Consider the following 22491-nt stretch of genomic DNA (forward strand, 5'->3'; position numbering starts at 1 on the left):
AAAATCTCTGTACTGTAATGTTTTACTTTTTACAACAAGCTTCTTTTAGTACTATCAAATAATAAGAGTTTAAAAAGAAAAACATTCAATTTCAACAAGGGTTGAATTTATTCATTAAGACAATCTTCTTATATTAACAAGTTACTCATTACAAAGAAAAGAGATAACAAAATTTTGTTTGATCTCTTATTTTTTTCCAGCTTACTGAGTTTTTTGTCCCTCTATGCACTAATGTTAGCTATTCCTCAAAAACTCACTTATTGAATATATTCTAAATAATACATCTACTAAGGCATTTCTGAGAGGGGCAAATAAAGTCAAGATGGGAAAAAGATTCAAAGAAAATTAGGTCAACCAGTTCTATTATTATGATTACATGAGTGGAAAGGTTTCAAAATGGAACTTATTTTCTAACTTACTATTCTTTAATGTCAAATTTTCTTACATATATTCAATGATAATGGTAAGAGCATGGAATGATGTTGATAATATAAAGTAACTTTTCATTCACAAACGCGTAACTTTAAAGAGTAAGAGAAGTTCTACAGAGAAAAAGGTTGAAAGCAAAATAAAAGTATTCTAGTCTCCCAGACACTTGAGAATTATTCATAATGCTACTTTTCATGATGCTATCATGATGCTAATTATTCATGATGCTATCATAGACATTTCCTGTATGCAGTCTGGAGGAAGAAGTAGAAAAGTAATTCAGTTTTATTATTTAGGCTATTTATAGTCTTAGGTGAGCAACTGGTATTTCACAAAGTGAGTTATGTTTTGACAGATTGAGGTTCTTCATGTAGGTGATGAAAAAAGATAATTAATTTCTAAAAGTGAATTTAATCCACATAGGCAACTTATCCGTACGTTGCAATTTGGAGGAGGAATGGTACTGTGAAGTGAAAGATTTGTTATTTCTATCCTCTGTAACTGGATGATTTATTTTGTAAGTGCGTGTGTATTACCTGTAGTGTAGCAACACTGGACATAAAATTAGAATACATAATTTTGAGTCTTGGATTTTTTCTTAATTAGCGGGATAAGCATGAGTAAGTCATTTAAACATTTCTAAACTGAGGAGAACCTGGGTGCCTCAGTCGTTTAAGTGTCCAACTTCGGCTCAAGTCATGATCTCACAGTTCATGGGTTTGAGCCCTGTGACAGGCTCTGTGCTGTGTGCTGACAGCTGACCTATCATGTAAGATTAATGAGAGATCAAAATAAGATAATGTTTATCAAGGCAGTTCATAAAACTCTATACAAATAAATGTATCATTATCCCCTCACTCATCATTGTACCATTCTCTATCCATGGGCTTATTCTTTAATGATTATCCTTATGATAGTTTTCTGAATATAAAAGTCATATTTTCTGTAAGCAAAAATACAAATAATTAAATACCTCCACCAAATAATAAATGTTTGGCTACCTTTCCATCTAATTATTACTGGTAATTATAGACAGCTTTTAAAAATGTGTATTATTAAATATATGATCTTCATAGCATTTCATTATGTTTTATTTGGCATTACACTATGAATATTTTCCCATGTCCTTAACTATACTTTAAGCAATCTAATGACTGTATAGTATGTCATCATATAGTATACAACCTATTTCATTGGTTCTCTCGGGTCAAACATTTATAGTTTAAGACTTTTGTGACATACTCCCAAACTATTCTTACTTACTATTTCATCATCAACATTTCACAATAAAAGAGGTCTATTTCTTAATGGAAACCCCACCCCAAACTGGGTATTATATAGTTTTTCTTACTACATTGTTATCTTAAATTGATTTTAATAATTTATGTGAACTATTGCAATAGCTTCATAAATTATCTTCTCTTTCTACCCTTACTATCAATAAATTCTCATAACAGTAACCTTTAAATTTTGAATTATGAAATATTTTTACCAGATTTTAATTTAGATATAACTTACATATAAAATTTGCAATTTAAAATATATGATTCAATGGTTTTTAGCCTATTCACAAGATTATGTAACCATTACCACAGTCTAATTGAAGAATTTTTTTATCAAAAGTACTTCATACCTATTAGCAGTCACTTCCCATTCCTTTTTCTTCCATTCTCTGTCAATGACTAATCTAATTTTCATCTCTATGATTTTGCCTGTTCTGGATATTTCATACAAATGGAATCCTAGAGAATGTGGCTGTGCAGGAAAAAGCACATCAGGCTTAGGTTACTCAAACTGTGCACATGACCAAGAAAGGTCTATTTTCAGAATTGCCCCTTGGCCAGCTCCTGGGACCTGAGTTCTGAGCCCTTGCAGTGTTCAACCTGGTAACTCTTTGTATGCCAGCAGACTTGGACCATGCTGTATCATTTGCCTGTATACTTTATGTTAACTGTATGATTAGTGTGAAACCTATTTTTTTGCTCTGCAGATCTGGAGTCTGAGTAGCTGAATGTGAGTACATGAGTAGCTGAATCTGAGTAGCCTATGTGACTGACCCTGAGTAAATATCCTGGATATCAAGGCTCATGTCAGCCTCCCTAATGGACAACACTTTGCATCTGTTGTCACACACATCTGTTGCTGTGAGAATTAAGTGCATCCTATGTGACTTCACCAGAGGCGTTCACTTGGAAACTTACACATGGTTTCTCCTCAACTTCCTCATATGCACTTTTTCCTTTTGCTTTTCATTGGCATCCTTTTCTGTAGTAAATCAAAACCATGAATAATATAACGACATCTGGTTCTTTTGAGTTTTTCTAGTGAGCCATCAAGTCTGAGGATGGTCTTGGGAACCACTGACAGAGGGAATTTAGTGTTTGGTTTCTTTAATTTAGTATAATGTTTTCAAGGTTTATCCATACCATATGTATGAGTACTTTGTATCTTTTTTATTTCTGAATAATATTTCATTGTATGGATATACCATATTTTGTTTATGAATTTATCTGTTAATGGACACTTGGGTTATTTCTACTTTGGGGATATTATGAACAGTACTGCTATGAAAATGCATGAACAAGTTTTTTCTGTGAACTTATGTTTTCAATTTTCTTTTGTATATAACTAGGAGTTGAATTGCTGGGTCATATGGTAACTCTATATTTAACTTTTTGAGGACCTGCCAAATTGTTTTTCACAGCAATGCATCATTTTACACTCCTACCAGCAATGTATGAGAGCTCCAATTTCTCCACATCCTCACCAACCCTCGTTTTCTTTCTTTTTTTATTATGACCACCCTAGGGGGTGTGAAAAGGTATCTTGTGGTTTTGATTTGCATTTCCCTAGTAAATACTGATGTTGAGCATCTTTTCACATGATTATTGGTTGCTGTATATCTTCTTTGAAGAAACACCTACTCAGATCCTTTGCTCATCTTTAAATTGGGTTATTTGTCTTTTTATTGTTGAGTTGTAAGAGTTCTTTATATATTCTGGATACCAGACCTTTTTATATATATGACTTACAAATATTTTCTCCCATTGTGTGGGTTCTCTTTTCATTTACTTGATGGTATCCTTTGAAGCACAAACAGTTTTAATTTTGATGAATTTATTTTTTCTTTTGTTTCTTGGGCTTTTGATGTCATATACACACTATATTAAACATTCAGAAAAAAATAATATGGCATGTAATTATGTACTCACAACAGTTAACATTTTTCTGCAGTATTTGTGTTTTTTTTTAGAAAGTAACATGTGACTTAACATCTATCTTTTCCTGTTTTTGTTTTCACTCAGAGTATATAAAAATCCTGAAGCTGATATGTACCATTTCCTCCTAAATTATTTTCAATAATTTTATGATATGGGTAAAAATCTTCAGTTAATTATAGCATTATTTTATTGTATAAAACATTTACATAAATGGCATCATGTGCCTAGCTTTTTATAATGTTTTTCTCTATATTAATGTTTTAAAAATTTATTCACATTCCCATGTAGATCTTATTTTCACCTCTGTATTGTGTTCAATTATGTAAATAAATTAGTTTATTTTTTTTTCATTTTCTACAAATGTAAGATTAGGTTGCTTTCAATTTTTTTCTTCTATAAATAATGCTTTCATGTGCATTTTTGTACGTGTCTCTAAGCGCACAAGGGGAAACTTTTGGGGCGGGGGAGAGGGCAAGCGGGGGACAGGCTCTGCACTGACAGGCTGAAGCAAGGAGCCTGATGCAGGGCTTGAGCTCATGAACTGCGAGATTATGACCTGAGCTGAAGTCGGGTGTTCAACTGACTAAGCCACCCAGGTGCCCCACAAGGGGGAACATTTTTAATGCTATCTACCTAAAAGTAAAATTATTAGATTAAAAATATACTTATGATAATTTTACTATAAATTGCCAAACTGCTCTGTATAATAATTTATATCCAACTAGCAAAGTATGAGTCAAGATATTTCTACTTGTTCATCGACATTTTGTTAGACTTGTAAATGTTTACTAATGAGATAGTTATAACTTCATATCTCATCAAATTATAACTTTAATTAATCTGGGGGCACCTGGGAGGCTCAGTCAGTTAAACCTCTGACTCTTGATTTCAGTTTAGGTCATGATCTCATTGTTGTGAGGTCAAGCCCTACACAGACTCTGTGCTGACAGTATGGAGCCTGCTTGGGATTCTCTCTCTCCCCCTCTCTCTCTACACTTCCCATGCTCATGTTCTCTCTCTTTCTCAAAATAAATAAATAAACCTTAAAAATAATTGGAATTCCTAAATGTCCATCAACTGATGAATGGATAAAGAAATTGTGGTTTATATACACAATGGAGTACTACATGGCAATGAGAAAGAATGAAATATGGCCCTTTGTAGCAACGTGGATGGAACTGGAGAGTGTGATGCTAAGTGAAATAAGCCATACAGAGAAAGACAGATACCATACGTTTTCACTCTTATGTGGATCCTGAGAAACTTAACAGAAACCCATGGGGGAGGGGAAGGAAAAAAAAAAAAAGAGGTTAGAGTGGGAGAGAGCCAAAGCATAAGAGACTCTTAAAAACTGAGAACAAACTGAGCGTTGATGGGGGGTGAGAGGGAGGGGAGAGTGGGTGATGGGTATTGAGGAGGGCACCTTTTGGGATGAGCACTGGGTGTTGTATGGAAACCAATTTGACAATAAATTTCATATATTGAAAAAAAATAATTGGAATTAATCTGTTTATTAGTAAGATTGGTCCTCATATTTACTGGCTATTGAATTTCCTTTCTTATAAAATTTTTGTTCATATTATTTGACCATTCTACTACTGCTTTTGCTCCTGAGAGCTTCTTATAGATTTGTTACAGTTTTTAATATATTCTGGATATTAATGCATCACCAGTTGCATGCATTGCTCGTACCTGCATTTTTATTTTTATGCTATTCTTTCCAAAGAGAAGCTTTAAATTTTAGTTTATTAGTCTTTTTCTTTATGATTTGTTTTCTGTGTATTTTGAAACACTTATTATGAAACCCTTCCATACCCCACCTTCATGAAAATATTATCTTATATTTCCCTAAAATTTTGAAAGATTTTATTTTATGTTGGGGTTATTAATCCATCTTGATTTGAATTTCGCATACAGTATGCACCAGGTAATTAATTTTATTTTTCCATAGAGACAGTCAAGCATTACAGCAGTATTAATAAAGTAGTTTACCATTATACATCTTGGCTGATAGGTTATTTCATTTGTATAAGAAATTCTCAAGTATAAATTATGTTTCTCCATTAAGTTATTGAATACCTTACACTAAATCTATCCTTTGATTATATATTTTATTGTTCTTGTAAATGGCATCTTATTACTATTTTAATTTTAATGGGATTTGCTATTTATATTTTTTGTGCTTCATTTGCATTCAGAAAGCTATCAGTGCTATTAAAAATTTCTTCCTGAAGTACATTCTATAATAATACAGTGAGGATCTGTGAGTGGCAAATTATCTTAATTTTTGACTGAAAATGCCCTAATTTCATCCTTATTCTTGCATTGTATTTTATCCATGTATAGAAGTCTTGGTTGATAAGATTTTTACCTTCAGCACTGTTGGGATATCATTCTATAATTTTTTGGGTTTTATTTTGGTTATTGAGAGGCTGCTGCCAATCAAATTTGTTTTCTTTGTTGGTTATGTGACCTTTCTTTCTGGTAGCATTTATGTTTTTCTTTTACTCTTTATCTTCTTGATATATGTAATTTCATTAAAATATGGTCAAAGTTAAATTTCTTTTTAATTATTATGCCCAGGAATTTTTAGCTCCTTTATTTTTAGGATTCATACCTTTTATTAATAGTGGAAAAGTCTGTCATTATTTTGAAAATTATGATCTTTGCCCATTCTGTCATTCTCTCCTTCTGAAATTTCTATTTTGATATGGTAGGTCTTTTCATCCTTTCTTCAATGTTTTGAATCCCTTTTTCATATTTTTCATCTCTTCAACTTCTTATGTTGTAGTCTGAGTAATTTCCTCAGATATTTCTTCTAATACATTGATTATCTCTTCAGCTATATTTAATCTTTTAAACCAATCTACATAGTGTGCTAAGGTTTTTATTTCTGCAACTACTTGTTGGATTTCTGGAATTTCTCTTTATATTTTCTTAGAATCTGTCGACTATTTTAAAAATTTATATTTTATTTATTTATTTACACTATTTATGTATTATTGTGGCTTGTATTACTTTATTTATCTTCAGTTATTTTAAACATTCTTCCTTTTGAGGTTCTCATAATATTGTTTGATGATATCAAGCTCAAGGGATGCTAACCCTCCTATTTGTTGTTGTTGTTTCTGCTGACTCTTGCTCATGAGAAACTTTGTGCATTTTTGATCACACGCTTACCTTCAGTAGAGAGTTTTTCCTCTAGCAAATCCATAAAATTTGAACTGTAAATTTCTCTGCAGAGAATAGTTTGCATTTACTTCACTGGGAAATAAGCTAAGAAGAGTCTATATATTGATTTCTCAGTTTGAGGATTCCTCAACATTCAGCTGATATAAATTTCAATTCCATACCCACTGGTAGTACAGTAAATTTTACTTTTTATTCTACCTAGAATCCTATAGCTTCCATGTTCCAGGGGTTGGAGGTTTAAAAACATCACCCTTGGTGAAAAGTCTTTAGAAAAAAATCTCATCACTATCATTTTACTATTTGGAAACACAAAGCCATAGCTCTTGTTCCTACTGGGCTTATTACTTATTACTTCAGGTTTTAGCATTAGGTCTTATATCCATGTCCACATTTTTCCTAAGTCTACTCTGGTGACAACCCCTGAGCTTATATTAACTAATTTTCTGTTTACTTGACTTCTGTCACTTGAGGTTACTCTTTTCTTTCCTTTAGACTCTTCCATATATTTCAAATTTTGCAGCATTTCTATATGATGTTATCAGAGAGGTTCAGTATTAAGCCAGTGTTAATGCATTCTATTAATGCATACTATTCTAAACAGAATAGTACTCAGAGCAAAGCATGTGTAATTTCTATATTTAGAAAGCTACCGACTGCTCCTTTGTGGGCTACTATGGTCAATTTTTGTAAATTATACCTGGATTATTTAAAACAAAGAGAAAATCTCTTACATTAATAGTTTATTTAATCAAGTTTGGTATGCTTCTCCAATTCAATTTTGTAACTTTATACTTGATTTGCTGGGCTAAGTATTATGTAAAATTCACTTACCAATATTACCATACTGATGTTTATTTCTCCTTGTATTTTCAACAGCTTTTGTTTTATACTTTATTAGTATGTCTTATTGAATGTTTTCTTAGTAAAAAGTTACCTATATGTGCCATTTCTTCTTAAAACCTTATATTCAAATTTGACTCATTCTAATATTCTGATCCCTTCTTTCTTTGTGCTTGCATTTGTTGGGTAGATCTTTAAATACCTTAAAGATCCCAAGTCAAAACTGTGTCTCTTATAGACATCATATGATTCCATCTGTTTTTTGGACCCTAACTGATACGAACATATATTATTTGCATGTTTGCTATTGTTATGGCAGATGTTTGGGTCTTTTGTCATTTACTTTATGCTTAATGGCTTGGCTTCTAAAATTTTTCACTGCTATTTCCTTTGATATATAATTGTTATTTATTTGATTTCTTCACTCTGATAATTTAGAAGAAATATGTGCTATATTTTTATATATTTCAATAATAAATGTATACCAATATTTCTGAATTAGTAAATTTAAAAACCTAAACAATATGTGATGTCTCCCTGTATATATATTTATAGAGGTTATAGATTAACAACTTTTATATATCCTTGACTATTTTTCTAGTCAGATACAATTCTTTTTCAATTAATGCTGATAACTTATATTTTCCCTCAAATTAAATAATTTCTTAATATTTCCTTTTGTATTTTATGTATCGGTAGGGTTTTGTCTTCTTGATTAGACTTGCATAGGGATCTATTTTGTTGCCTTTACTATTGTTTCACCATAAAACTCCAATTCCTAGGTTTATCATTTAAGTTTACAGCTTTTCCTTTAAAAATGTATTATATTATTTTCTCCTTCTATTTATGTATTTTATTCTTCTTGCTTTCCTTATGTTTGTATGCTTGTTCTTTCAACTTCTTCAGTTCTTACGCATATTTCATTAAAGGCTATAAATGCACTTCAGAACAGCTTTGTCCTCAGTCTCCCGATTTTGATACATATTGATCTTATTGTTGGCACAGATATTTTGTTTTATTTATTTTATTTCTTTAATATAATTTATTGTCAGATTGGTTTCCATACAATACCCAGTGCTCATCCCAACAAGTGCCCTCCTCCCCGTCCATCACCCACTTCCCCTCTCTCCCACCCCTCATCTACCCTTAGTTTGTTCTCAGTCCTTGAGAGTCTTTTATGGTTTGCCTCCCTCCCTCTCTGTAACTTTTTTTCCCCTCCCCCATGAGAGGGGGAGACCTTCCCCTCCCCCATGGTCTTCTGTTAAGTTTCTCAAGATTCACATATGAGTGAAAACATATGGTATCTGTCTTTCTCTGCCTGACTTATTTCACTTAACATAATACCCTCCAGTTCCATCCACATTGCAGCAAATGGCCATATTTCATTCTTTCTCATTGCCAAGTAGTATTCCATTGTATATATAACCCACATCTTCTTTACCCATTCGTCAGTTGATGGACATTTAGGCTCTTTCCATAATTTGACTATTGTTTAAAGTGCTGCTACACACATTGGGGTACATGTGCCCCTATGCATCAGCACTCCTGTATCCTTTGGGTAGATACCTAGCAGTCGCACAGATATTTTAAATATCCTCTTTGGCCAAAGAGTTATTAAAAATAATCTTTTGAGGGGTGACTGGGTGGCTCAGTTGGTTATGCGTCCGACTTTGGCTCAGGTCATGATCTCACAGTTAGAGCCCTGAGTGGGGTTCCGTGCTGACAGCTCAGATATGGGAGCCTGCTTCAGATTCTGTGTCTCCCTCTCTCTGCTCCTCCCCTGCTCACGCTCTATCTCTTTCTTAAAAACAAATAAACATTTCAAAAAATTAAAAAATACTATGTTTACCTTTCATTAAATTTGCTTATTAAAAACATCTTCTTGGGAACCTGGGTGGCTCAGTCAGTTAAGCCTCCAACTTCAGCTCAGGTTTTGATCTCACAGTTCCTGAGTTCGAGCCCTGCATCTAGGAATCCTCTGTCTCCCTCTGTCTCTGCCCCTTCCCCGCTCATGCACATGAGTGCACATATGTGCGTGCGCTCTCTCTCAAAAATAAATAAGCATATTTTTAAAAGTTAAAAAGAATTAAAAACATCCTGTTCTTAAGTACAATTTATTGTTTATGGTTAGAATATACAATCTACTCACAATTTTTGTTTTGTGGAATTCGTAAAAGTTTGTCAACATTTTAAGATCATCTGAAAACATTGTCTATTCTGTTTGTAGGTTAGAGTCTTTTTTCTTTCTAGCAATCTACATTAACGAAGATTGTGTAAGTGCTTTAAAAAATCTGTATTGGCATGGGGCTCAGTTGGTTAAGGTCATGATCTCATGGTTTGTGGATTCAAGTCCCGCATCGGGCTCTGTGCTGAACTCTTGCTCAGAGCCTGGAGACTGCTTCAGATTCTGTGTCTCCTTCTCTCTCTGCCCCTCCTCCGTTCACACTCTGTCTCACCCTGTCTCTCAAAAATAAATAAATAAATGTAAAAAAGATTAAATATTAAAAAATCTGTATTGGCTTAACTGAAATAATAAACTTCGTTTCTTGTTCCTGCAATAGTCTAAGGTGGCTATAACTGGTCTGGTGATCTGCTCCGATGATTTAGGGATCCAGTCTCCTTTTGCCTTCCTAGGGCACTACTACTCAAAGTGTAGCAATGTACAAATTGTTATCTGTCAGCAATAAAATAAGGAGCTCATAGCAGAATATAAATCAACCGCATTACTTATCACGGTGTTTAATTCAGTTGATATATTGTTCATAGCCAAACTTTTCTCCATGAAGGATGCAGTGCCTGCTTTAGGGCCTGAGAGTGCTCTACTGTATCTTCTATATCTTATTAGTAGGCCAGGAAAAGAGACAGCAGAGAGAATTGTTAGGAGACTGCTTTTGGTAGTAGCCATGCCTAGAAGTGGCATATATCATTCTGCCCACATCTCACTGATCACAATTCACATGACTTCGTGCAACTATAAGAGAAGCTGGAAAAATATAGGATGGCTAAGTGCCCAAGAAGAAGAAAAAATGGTTTTGTGAACACAGTAGTCTCTGCTACAACTTTTTCTGTATTTTCCATTCTCCGTGCTCATCATAGGAATATCTGCAACACTTTTTGTTCTCAATCCATTACTAACAACCACATATATATGCATTTCTTCTTACCCAAGACATAAGGATGACTTTCAATCAATACTTATTTTAAGACACAATATTGGGCTTTGTTTTTCTATTTTCTTCATCTGACCTATAAATAAGCTTTTTCCCTCAGTTTATGCATACTTTTTAACAGACATCATTAGGTTGGTTCTCTGCCAACAGTAAATAACAGAACTAGCTGTGTCCATCCTGCCTTGAAGACTTTTTCCAGTTCTGATCACATGTCACACTATTGCTGTTGGTACATTTTAGAAACATACATGAATCAGATGCTTGGCCAGTATTATTTTCTAAACTCTTCAACTTGTCAGAGGCTTCTGAATGGCACAAATAAAATTGTTAAATTCTAATCTCACCATGACTTGTGTTGTTAGTCCCACTTTACACAAAATTGTGTAGTTTTCTCTACATATTCAGAACTTGGGGGTTATAAAAGATTTCTTGATTTTTTTATTATAGGGCTAACTTTTCTGGAAGAGAAAATTTTGTTCACTCTTTCAGACAAATGGTTTAATTTTTTTCCCTTTTAATGACCCAATATGGATCTTCCACAGCAACTTGAAGAATGTATTTTAAAACTCATGATTCTTGAAGAACCACCCTAAATCTTAAAGCACAAAGACAAACCAGAGATTTCTGGAATCTCTGTGATAACTCAGCTTAAATCCAGGAAATATAAATGTAAAAACTAATGGGCCATAAAGATCTGAGGAAGTAAGTTTATTACAATCAGACTTGCAAGAGTGACTAATTTATCTCTCAGTTCAGTTCAAGCAATTGTATGTTTACTTTATGCTTGGTAGCCTATTTTGAAAAATAATTGTAATAATTTGTCCAACTTGCTTTGCTGCAATGTAGTGTGTTTTAACTTGGTATGCTTTGTTTGAGCAGCTTTGTCAATAATGCAAATTTCTGATTTGTGGCAGAATGTGTGTGGTAACAGCAAAACCCAGACCTGATTTCTATAGAAGGTGGGGTGAAGTTCATATACTTACCTATTTGGAAAGCTATAAAAAAGACAAAGTAATTACTCTATTGCATCTGAAAGGCTGAAACTTGAGTGCTATATATTGCACATTTTAAAAAGTGTGGATCATTTCTATTATTTTTTTCTGTAAAACTTGACTAGGATATCTGTATTTGGGTACCAATCATTGGTCCTTTGCTGTCATTACTTAGTAATCTTAACATCATGTTTTTAAATGTCAGATTCATCCTATCCAATAGTATGGGTTTTTCCTTTTTTTGCAGTACTTGGGACTATTTCAGAGTTATTATAAGAACTCATTTTTCACTGGATTAGCACTGTGGCTCTCTGATGATCAATGTACGTTTTACAACCTTGTATTCATTTTATTGTCCATATCACTTTTAAAACGTAGCGATGATGGATTAGTTAGTGTCATGAACTTGAGTTCATTTTGTTCAGCAAGAATTTTCCAACTTTTTAGCCCTCCTCTTTATTAAAAAAAATTAACGTTTACTTACTATTGCGAGACAGAGAGAGAGAGAGACAGAGCATGAGCAGGGGAGGGGCAGAGAGAGAGGGAGACACAGAATCTAAAGCAGGCTCCAGGCTCTGAGCTGCCAGCACAGACCCCGACACAGGGCTTGAACCCATGATCTGTGAGATTGTGACCTGAGCCAAAGTCAGAAGCTTAACCAACTGAGCCACCCTGGCACCCCTAGCCCTCTTCTTTAAAAAGCAACACCTTCTTTCCCATAAATAGCAATCTTTGGTAGCCATGCCTTTTCATGCTCACCTCAGAAACTTGATTGGAAGGCAATTCTGTATAGTTGGTCAAATTTCTGGATCACTAAGGGATGAACAGAACTTAGTCCTGTGCTACCATGGTACAGACTGTGATGACAATACTTTGGTACCTAGCACATTTAATCTCAGAAATATTTTCATATTTTTGTTTATATTTGGTATTAGTACATGGACAAATGTTTTATTCTTTTGTTGGCTTTCTCTTTAGATTTTCATAATCTATGTTTGAAAGGGGCTGAGAAAACTCTGCAAGACAACTTTGATACTAAAAAACAATGGAGCACTGTAATATTTGTCATTGTCATTTCTAATTGGTTTCATTTATACTATAGCAAGACCTAGTTTGATTTTAAGAGAGCTTATTTTCTCTATGTAGAGCATTGTATAGCAGCTAGCATACCATTTGTTATGTAGTAGATATAAAATTAAATATATTTCTAACCTTACTTGTGGGCGAAGGATAGTCTTATTTTAGACAGCAGTCAGTAAGTTCTGATGCCTTCATTCAGAAGTGATGACAGAATTTCCATACCGCATAAAGAATGCTCAGGAATGCTAAGAGATAGCCTCAAGGGCACTGGGGTATGTGTGTGTATAGGGAGGCTCTGTACAGCTCAGTGACATATGGCCACAGGGTATAATAGAAACAATGTTGAGTCAGCAGGACTGGGTGGCAATGCGAGGATTCTGTCTCAGCCCCTTGAGTTCAACTCTGACCTGGGGAGGCAGGACTAGGTTGTCACTGAGAGTACTTTCTATCTCTACAATCATTCAATTTATGACAGGCCCCTGAAATGTGTCATTTCTAAAGCTAGATATATCTCAGTCCAGTTCTAAATTATGCCAAACGCTCTAAATTAAAACATTTAATTAACAAAATCACTAGGTGTTGCATGCATTCGTTATTAAATATCTGATCTACTCATAATCACTGAGTATCCTCTGATGAAGAGTCAGCCTTTCTAAACTGCCTCACTCACAAAGGCTGATAATCTTTCCCTTATAGAGGCAGTTGGCACCATTGGGTACTTTTGATTTTCTATTCTGACTTTACTAATGTTTCTGTGATACTGATGAACATCCTGAATTTCTATCTCCTTAAAGAGCTACACTGGATATTAGTTGCATTTTTCTTGAGACTTGTAGCTTATTCTTATATTAAAGCTAATCATTGGGGTATAAATAATATACAAACATACATCCCTTCAGATGTTTCTATAATGTCCATTCCTCCTTTCTCTCATTGCTGACCTCATCCTTAAGTCTGAAAACCTTTTCTGATCTATTTCCTGCCTTTGAGAAACTTAAAGTCATGCAGTCATTTGTAGGTGCCTATCCTATTCTTAAAACATAACTCTGAAATTGCTGGTGAAATTGCTGGTTCATACCAAAAAAGGAGACTTTAATTCATTTCCCTGAAAAGTTGCCATATCCTTTTCTCTCCCCTTCTTACCTTACAGAGATATCTCTCTCCTCTGACTTTTTCCTCATCCCAACCACCTGAGCGACCCCCCTTCAACTTCCCCTCCCCCTCTGCCACACATAATCTTTCAGGTACCAATGCGACAAAGAGCTCCCGTGTGTTAACTGACAACTGTGATGAATTCATAGTGACCGACCATCAGACATATGTGGTAAGGGATGAAAAGTTTGCATCCAGTCTCCTTGGAAAGGTGTTCTTAGGTCAGTAGTTGTTTGCTGCGGGCATGGGATGACTAACTGAAGGGAAAGAGATGTGTATTCAGAGTCTCCTTATTCTGTTTGAGGACCACTCACTGTGGACAGTCCAGTCTGAGCGCCTTAGAAGCAATGAAGTATTACGTGATGTAATATATTATTTTCATTATCCTTCCTCTTTTATAATATGCAAGGTCTATTTATAGGTGAACTGAAAGATTTTACTGATGATACTTCACAGTATAGGTATTGTACCTTTCATCTTGTTTTCAGTTGTGTAAGAAACACAACGAGTAACTTGAACAGCATCTGTCCATTTGTGAGGAGGATGCATCTGACTAATGAATGAGTCAATTACTCTGAAGATACTTCCTCACGTTGAGATGCTGTGACTCTAGGACAAATTTGGAGATACATTTCAACCATTATCTAAACGCAATGCTACTTGCAGAACAAGGGTCTGCAAACATTCTTTTGTGCAGGGGCTGATAATAAGTATTTTCAGCTTTGTGGGCCATTTAAGAGATCTTGGTTGCACATTATTCTTTTTTTAAAAATCCTTTAAAAATGGAAAAAGTGCTAGCACACGGTTCTTACAAAGTTTACCAACTTTTTGTTTAGATTGCAAACATCAGAGAAACTGCGGTACATAGAACTTTATGAGCTTGCCCCCTTAGACAACAATATTCTCAGTAAAGTGGACTAAACTTCAATATAACAATTATAAAATTAAAATGCAATCCTAAGACAACGAGATGTATTTTCCATTATCACATATCTTATGGTTAACAAAGTTTTGATTTTTGTCCTCTATATAAGTAATATAAGGAGAATATATAACAATAAAAAATGAAAAAAAAACTACTTAAAAATATTCCTATCTGGACAAGTTCCAGAAGGCTAGGAGTTTTAAATCACAAAGTAAAAATGATCATCTTCAGTGTAACCCAACTTACTCTTTACTTGAAACTCATCATTGTCTTCATGCCTATGCCATCTCACTATATACGTCCATTTGCGACCAAAAGAAATTTATTAAAAATTCCATTCTGAGCATAAAAACATCTAGCACATATCAGATCAACATTCAAAATGCTGATGGTTAGTGATGAGAATCAGACACCATATAGAAGTATTCCCTTTGTAGACATCAAAGAGAGTCTTTTTATCTAGGGAAGGACACACAACAGACGCTTTCAGAAGCACTATGATTAGTTGGTAGAGCCTGAGTATTCATTACATGTGACCTAAACAAATAGAAATGGCTTGGCTTTTAGCTGATTTTGTCATGATGTCCAATCATTCATAATTGTGAATAAAGAGGATGCACTACTGTAAATCATACATTAACTGAATACAGGTGACCAATTGGAAAATAACTCACTTTTTGTCTTTTCTGAAATTCTGCTTCCTCATATATGGTGCTGATATACTGGTAAATAATTTAGTGATTCTGAAACAAACAAAAAATTATTGGGTTAAGCCTTCTCAATGCTAAGAAAGAAGGTCTTTTTTAGATTAGCAGAATGTTCATAGAGGACAACTATAATTTTTCTGTGTAGCATAAGTAAGGCTAAGAAACATTTATCACTGAATTTCTCAAACCATTTTGTGCTGGAAAGCCTTATCAATCATTTGAGTATATGGCATTATTTTTGTTTTACTTCTTTTTTCCATATATATATATATATAAAACAACCTATAAGTAACCTGAGTGAAGATTCAACATGAGTCACAAATACACATTCTATAACAGGAACTGCACAATATCATTTAAAAGCTTCTGAACAGAAAGTTTCTATTACATTTTTGTGCTCCAAAGGAAACCCAATGTCCTCATATCTCAAAAATCTTTTGGAGAGAACTTGTGGTTTAAGCAAGTGGAAAAAAATCAATTGCATATTCTCTCTTCTAAGGGAGTATTTTACTTAATGCTTTCAATATTATTAATTTCTTCTCAACTATGAATTGCTCTATTTGTGAAAATTACTTTGGGCCAAATAGTAAAGTAAGTGCTTAATATGGAAAGGCAAATAAATGGGTTTCAGTCTCATTAATTTTTTGTTTTCTTTTATTTCATAAAATGTATTTCCATTCAGCAAATTTTAATTACTCACCAATTGTATGTAAAGTCCTAGGTTATAATAGGTATATTATGGGATACCAAGATGGATCAAGGATGGTCCTTGTTCTGAAAGTGCTTAGCTTTAGTGATTATGACAATCAAGACATCCAAAACAATATTAAAATAGGGAGACACAGCGGCGCCTGGGTGGCTCAGTTGGTTAAGTGTCCAACTTTGGCTCAGGTCATGATCTCATGGTTCGTGGGTTCGAGCCACGCATCGGGCTCTGTGCTGACAGCTCAGAGTCTGGAGCCTGCTTCAGATTCTGTGTCTCCCTCTCTTTCTTACCCTCCCCTGTCCCCCCTCTCTCTCTCTCTCAAAAGTAATGAAACATTAAAAAATAAAAGACAGGGGCGCCTGGGTGGCGCAGTCGGTTAAGCGTCCGACTTCATCCAGGTCACGATCTCGCAGTCTGTGAGTTCGAGCCCCGCGTCAGGCTCTGAGCTGATGGCTCGGAGCCTGGAGCCTGTTTCCGATTCTGTGTCTCCATCTCTCTCTGCCCTTCCCCCGTTCATGCTCTGTCTCTCTCTGTCCCAAAAATAAATAAAAAACGTTGAAAAAAAAATTAAAAAAAAATAAATAAATAAAAGACAGAGACCTATTATATGAAATGTCATAAACGAAATAAAGCTGCTTTTACCCTGATTGTTCACACGGATATCTTGGTCTGTACAATGACTTGTCTAAATGTGTCCTTCATAGCTTTCTTGTTACATATGTGATGATAAGAAAGCTTACTCTTAAAATTAGTTGCTGATGTATGAAGAAGAGGCAGGCACACAGATACATACAGAACAAGAAAGCTGAAAACTATAAATAGATTGTCAACAACTCTGAAGCTAATTATGAAAATGGAAAGTTAATAGAAATGCTTTGAACACATGCTAAATTTTTATGGTAAGTCATTCAATCTCTTTAAATATTTGCTAATGCTATAGTGCTTTTGTACAAGTTATTTTTATAGATCAAGAAATCTGTGATTCTCTTTTATTTAGAAATGATTTTCTATTCTGTAGCATGTGTAAGGTATGATTATACATTTTGAGAGCAATTGAAGCTCTACCTCATCATTACAGTGAATCCTTCCAGACAGAACCATAAACAAACAGCCTAGTCCTCTGTGGGAGACAAGGATGTACACGTTTGATTAATGGTTGGCACGGATGACACCTGGAATCCAAACAGTTGGAGTCATACCTCAGGAAATGCTTCAAGGACATAAGGAAGCACCATCTGAAGCAACACAGATGCTGATAACAGAGAAATAGTTATATCCAGGATGAAAACTGTGAATAAAGGAAGCAACTGAACTTAAATAGAAACCAGAGGGCAGAATGCAGAGCAGGAAAGGGACGATGAAAGAACAAAAGCAGTGGGCCTGACAAGTGGCACCTGCTCTCATGAATCATACACCTTTTCCCCTCCTTTCGAGTCACTCTTGAGCTAGCTCCTCTTCAGTCTTCCCTCCTCCAGATAGGGTCGCTGAGCCATTCTCTCCTTTAACATTTGTTCTTCCCTTATTTTAACTCTATCTCCGTGTCTTGCTCATTTAAACTTTCATTCTTCCTCCTTGCTTGCTTTCCCCCTCTACCCCTGTTCTTTTTTCCTGAAGGATAAGGTCCATCTTTCTAAGATTGAAAAATTACGGCTTCATTAAAAACTCTATATTTATTTCTGGACAATGGTATTTATACGGATAACATTTTAGTGAGTGAAGACTCACTTACGGAAAGGATCTATTACTGCAAGTCCCACGTGGCCACACTGGTCACAGTGGGATTTCCGAGGAAATAGAAGTCACAGTTGATCATCAAGTCTTATAAGTTCAGGTGTTTTTCTGAGGCTCAGTTGATTTATATCTAAAGTGGAGCTGATATTGCATTTTTGAGGGTGGAAATTTATCTCGCTGAGAGCTGAGATTCTGAAATGACTACTTATGAAGAAATTGCCTTATATCTATGTTCCTTAAAAAGTTTCTGTTCTTTTGATATGTTCTCAAAATTATGCTCTGATGTAGCCTGGACATGTATTTCCCAGTCCTGAAAGAAGATTTATATCAAAAGAAATAAAGGCACATGACCCTACTAATGATGGGTACTGAGAAAACAGACAATATAGTTATTTTATGTCTCTCAGCTAAGCTAGTGATTTAAAGGTAAAAGAAAAGCTTAAAGCAATTTTCTTTAGAACATAAAGACAGAGAAAAGTCCAGATGGACATAAACTATGCTCTTGGTGAAAGACACACAACTACAAATATTCATATTGCTGGTGAGTGGATGTACAGTATAGGTATTATCTCTTGTCGATCTCATGAGTAAAAAATGTAGCTTCTCTTTACAATAAAGTTACGGAGAGACAGGACAATTCATGTTAGTAAGGTGAAAAATCCTTTGCCAGTCAAAGGCTTTTTGGTAAGAGTTAAAGCTCATAGTAAATAAAGAATTCTGGAATCAACAGTGTGGACAGGCTTCAGGAAGACCCTACACTTAGCTTACTTTAGACTAGGGTCACTCTATTGTTGCATTGATAATAGTGAAGCGTTTATGATTTTAACAACTACTTTTTCAAAAGTTATGTCATCTATACTTTAACATACAAATCATTGAGTTTAAGTCATGGTTCATTTTCTTAGTTAACCATCAGAGGTCATGCTCACTCATTGGATTATTATCCCTGGTGACAACATACTTTATAGTTACTGTACCAAGGGGAAACCAATTCACCTCCTAACTCCCCAAGCATTGGCTGTGCAAAACATAATTTATTTGTTCATCCTGATATTAACTTAACAAAAATTTTAGTTTATGCCCTCGGTGTTGGAGATGCAATAATAAACAAGAAAGACACAGTTTCTTCCCTTATAGAAAGGGAGACAGAAAATTAAATTTTAATGGATTCAAAGAAGGGTAATTCATAAAGAATACATAATTCTTCTTAGGATGGCCAGAGAAAGGGCTGGTGTTTTGGCAAAGCGTTGTGAAAAGATGCAATTAAAACTTTTTAAACAAGGGAGAAGAGTGGCCAGATTTGTGATTTAGAAAGACCTTATTGGCTACAATGTAAATAATTGAATAGAGGATGACAAGAGTAAAAGCCAAGAATATCTTTTGAAGTTTGTCAGGTCTTTGATGACAATAACCTGGTTGAGGGAGGTGACATTAGGTAAGGAGAGAAAAGAAGAGATTCAAGACCATTTGAGAATAAATTAAGAAGCTTTGATAATTTATTAGATGTGAGGAGTCAGGGAAAGGACAGGACTCAAGAATGACATTCAGATTTGAGCATTTGAGTAGATGGCCAATCAAGGACATTCAGTAAGTATTTGGATCTATATCATCTGAATGCACAAATATAGACAGTGGAGTAGCCAGCATAGACACGGTGGTATGTAGTCCCGTCTGTGATGGGGATTAATAGTTTAGAAAGCAACACAAGTGCTTTTTTAATGGTTGCTAATGGGAAGAATGTGGCAAATTAATAAGAATTCCCCAGGCTTTAAAATTAGCTTTTCACTTTTGTTGGTTTCCAAGAAAGTCCTTCATAGAAGAATTAATTAATTTCATGAATTTATTTAAAAAGTAATTACTTAAGAATAATTGTGGAATTATAAAAACTATTAACCTGTTTGCATGTATATCCTAAATGGGAATATCAATTATACTTAAAAAGCACATTTTTCTTATATTTTTTCATTTTTAATTTATTTAAACACCACATTTTAAAACAATGCATATTTTCAATCTTAGATAATTTGACTATAACAGGAATTCTAAATAGGAAATCACCAAGTATTCATACAAAAACCACTTATAGCCTCTACTAATTTAGGCTCAGGGTTGGGGGAAGTTCAGTAATAACCAACTATAAGCAGTTCATTTGATTCACTGAAGGCAACCATGAATAGTTATTGTAACTTGCCTGATTAAAAAGTTTCCTGGGCTATGGATGAATAAACTATAGTCAATGAACTTTCAGATAAGATGACTTAATTAATTTTAGCTTATGTTATTTATAATAAACCTTTTCTTAACATTTACTCTAACTCATCATTAGTTTGCTCATGATTTCCCAATGTTTACCTTCAACTCACATTTATCTTTTGAACTCTAAACAAATTGGGTAAAACAATATTTTGAGATATGATTTAAGGTTTCCTCCTCAACATTTTCTTATAATTTTTGCTCTGCCACCAATTCAGTCATAGTAATTCATTACCTCAGGGGAGGGATGATGCAATAGAAAGCAGAAGTAAATTTTGGGGCTTTTCGATTTCAACAGCCTATCCCTCAAGAGAATATGGGGAAGAATTCAGAACATAAAAATGGATTTGGAAGGATATATGATAGTCAAAGGGCACAGGTTTTCCATTCTGGAGACGATTCAGTGTCTCTTGGCTGGGAAAGAAAATGAATCAGAGAAGCAAAGAAAGCTGAGATACTGATGCATCCCTGAGAAGGTTTTTTGTGTCTGCCTCTCTCTCATTCACCTCGCCACATTCAAGCCAGGACCAGGTCCCAAGGCAGTGGCTGGAATCCTAGTGTAGACAGAAGTTGTTTTTCCCCAGACCCTCTCCAGACTTACAGTACTACACATCAAGACTTACTAAAAAGCAACATTAATTAAAACAATGAAATTTTAGGGTGCCTGGGTAGCTCAATGTATTGAACATCTGACTCTTGGTGTCAGCTCAGGTCATGATCTCATGGATCATGGGTTCAAGCCCAAGGTGGGCTCCATACCGACAGCATGGAGGATGCTTGGGATTCTCTCTCTTTCCCTCCTCTCTGCCCTTCACCTGCTCAAGCTTGCTCTCTCTCTCTCTCTCTCTCTCTCTCTCTCTGCAATTAAACTACTGGCTCAATTAAAATATCAATATTGGGAAAATTGGGATTTTGCTCCTACCTCAAACCAAAATATCAAGTCCAGGTGGATCATTTATCTAGATGTGAAAGTTAAAACAATAAAGTTTTAAAATGTTTATTTATTTTTGAGAGAGATAGAGACAGAGAGACAGAGACAGAAGGAGGGAGAGAGAGAGGGAGACAGAGAATCCCGAGCAGGCCCCGCACCATCAGCGCAAAGCCGGACATGGGGCTTTAACTCATGAATGGTGAGAACATGCCCTGAGCTGAAATCAAGAGGTGCTTAATCGACTGAGCCACCCAGGTGCCCCAAAACAATAAAGCTTTTAGAAGATAATATAGGAGAATATCTACACAACCTTAAACTTAGAACAAAGAAAGACTTCTTAAACAACGTATAAAAAGCACAAAACCTAAAGTAAAATGGTACAGTCCTGATCCTCAAATGGCTTTGGCACAGTCTACAAAGATGCTTTAGCTTCCTTTCAGGTTTTTCCAATTCACGTGGCACACAAATAGCAATCACGGTGGCTAACACATCTCCCAGAAACAACACTACAGCAGTTATTGATACAGATTCTTCAAAGATCTCCTTATCTCATCATTTGCTATAGCAAAGGCTGATTTTGTAGGTTCAAGGACAAAGGTAATTATTTCAAATCTTTAAGGGAAAAATTTTAAAGCCATATCAAAGGAGAATTGGGGAAAGGGAAGGCTAATTTTCTGAGATCCAGGAATCCTGTGTTCCATGCTGCCTCTTCTGCTAGCTTAGAAAATATCAGTGTTTCTGGGCTTCATATTCATCCCCAAATGGAGAATGATAATGTCAATTTGTGATCGACTATTCAAAGGATGTGATAAACATAAATGCAGTATTAAAGCTTTGTGAATTCTTCACAGAAAATAAACGCAATGTAAAGCCAGCAATGCCATGATTAAAACATGCTTTATCTTCTCTATATTTCTAGACATAACGGTTATTTACATAATCCTTCCAGTACCTAGAAGAGCTTATGCCCACATCATTTCACTTAAATCGATTGCTCTATAGAACCCACAGATACCTGTACTTGGATTTCTTGAGTAATAACCACTGCAGCTAATTATAACTTTTTGAGAAAGAAATTTTAAAAAGAGTGTCTTCCTCAAATGGGCTACATTTAAAATTCAGTGAATGAAATTTGACAAAAATCCATTAAATTAAGTCAGGG

The 22491-nt window shown here is 34.8% G+C and overlaps 1 long non-coding RNA gene across 1 annotated transcript in view; it reads right to left on the bottom strand.

The window, feature by feature from the left end:
- Positions 1-22491, bottom strand: part of LOC132683277 (uncharacterized) — a 32461-nt gene that overhangs the window by 5094 nt on the left and 4876 nt on the right. The window contains exon 3 of the long non-coding RNA XR_009612143.3: positions 15676-15744. This is a non-coding gene — a long non-coding RNA (uncharacterized LOC132683277). The remainder of the gene's footprint in view (positions 1-15675; positions 15745-22491) is intronic.

Source organism: Panthera onca, chromosome C2 (assembly GCF_046562875.1).
Source record: "Panthera onca isolate mPanOnc1 chromosome C2, mPanOnc1 haplotype 2, whole genome shotgun sequence".
Classification (NCBI taxonomy): domain Eukaryota; kingdom Metazoa; phylum Chordata; class Mammalia; order Carnivora; family Felidae; genus Panthera; species Panthera onca.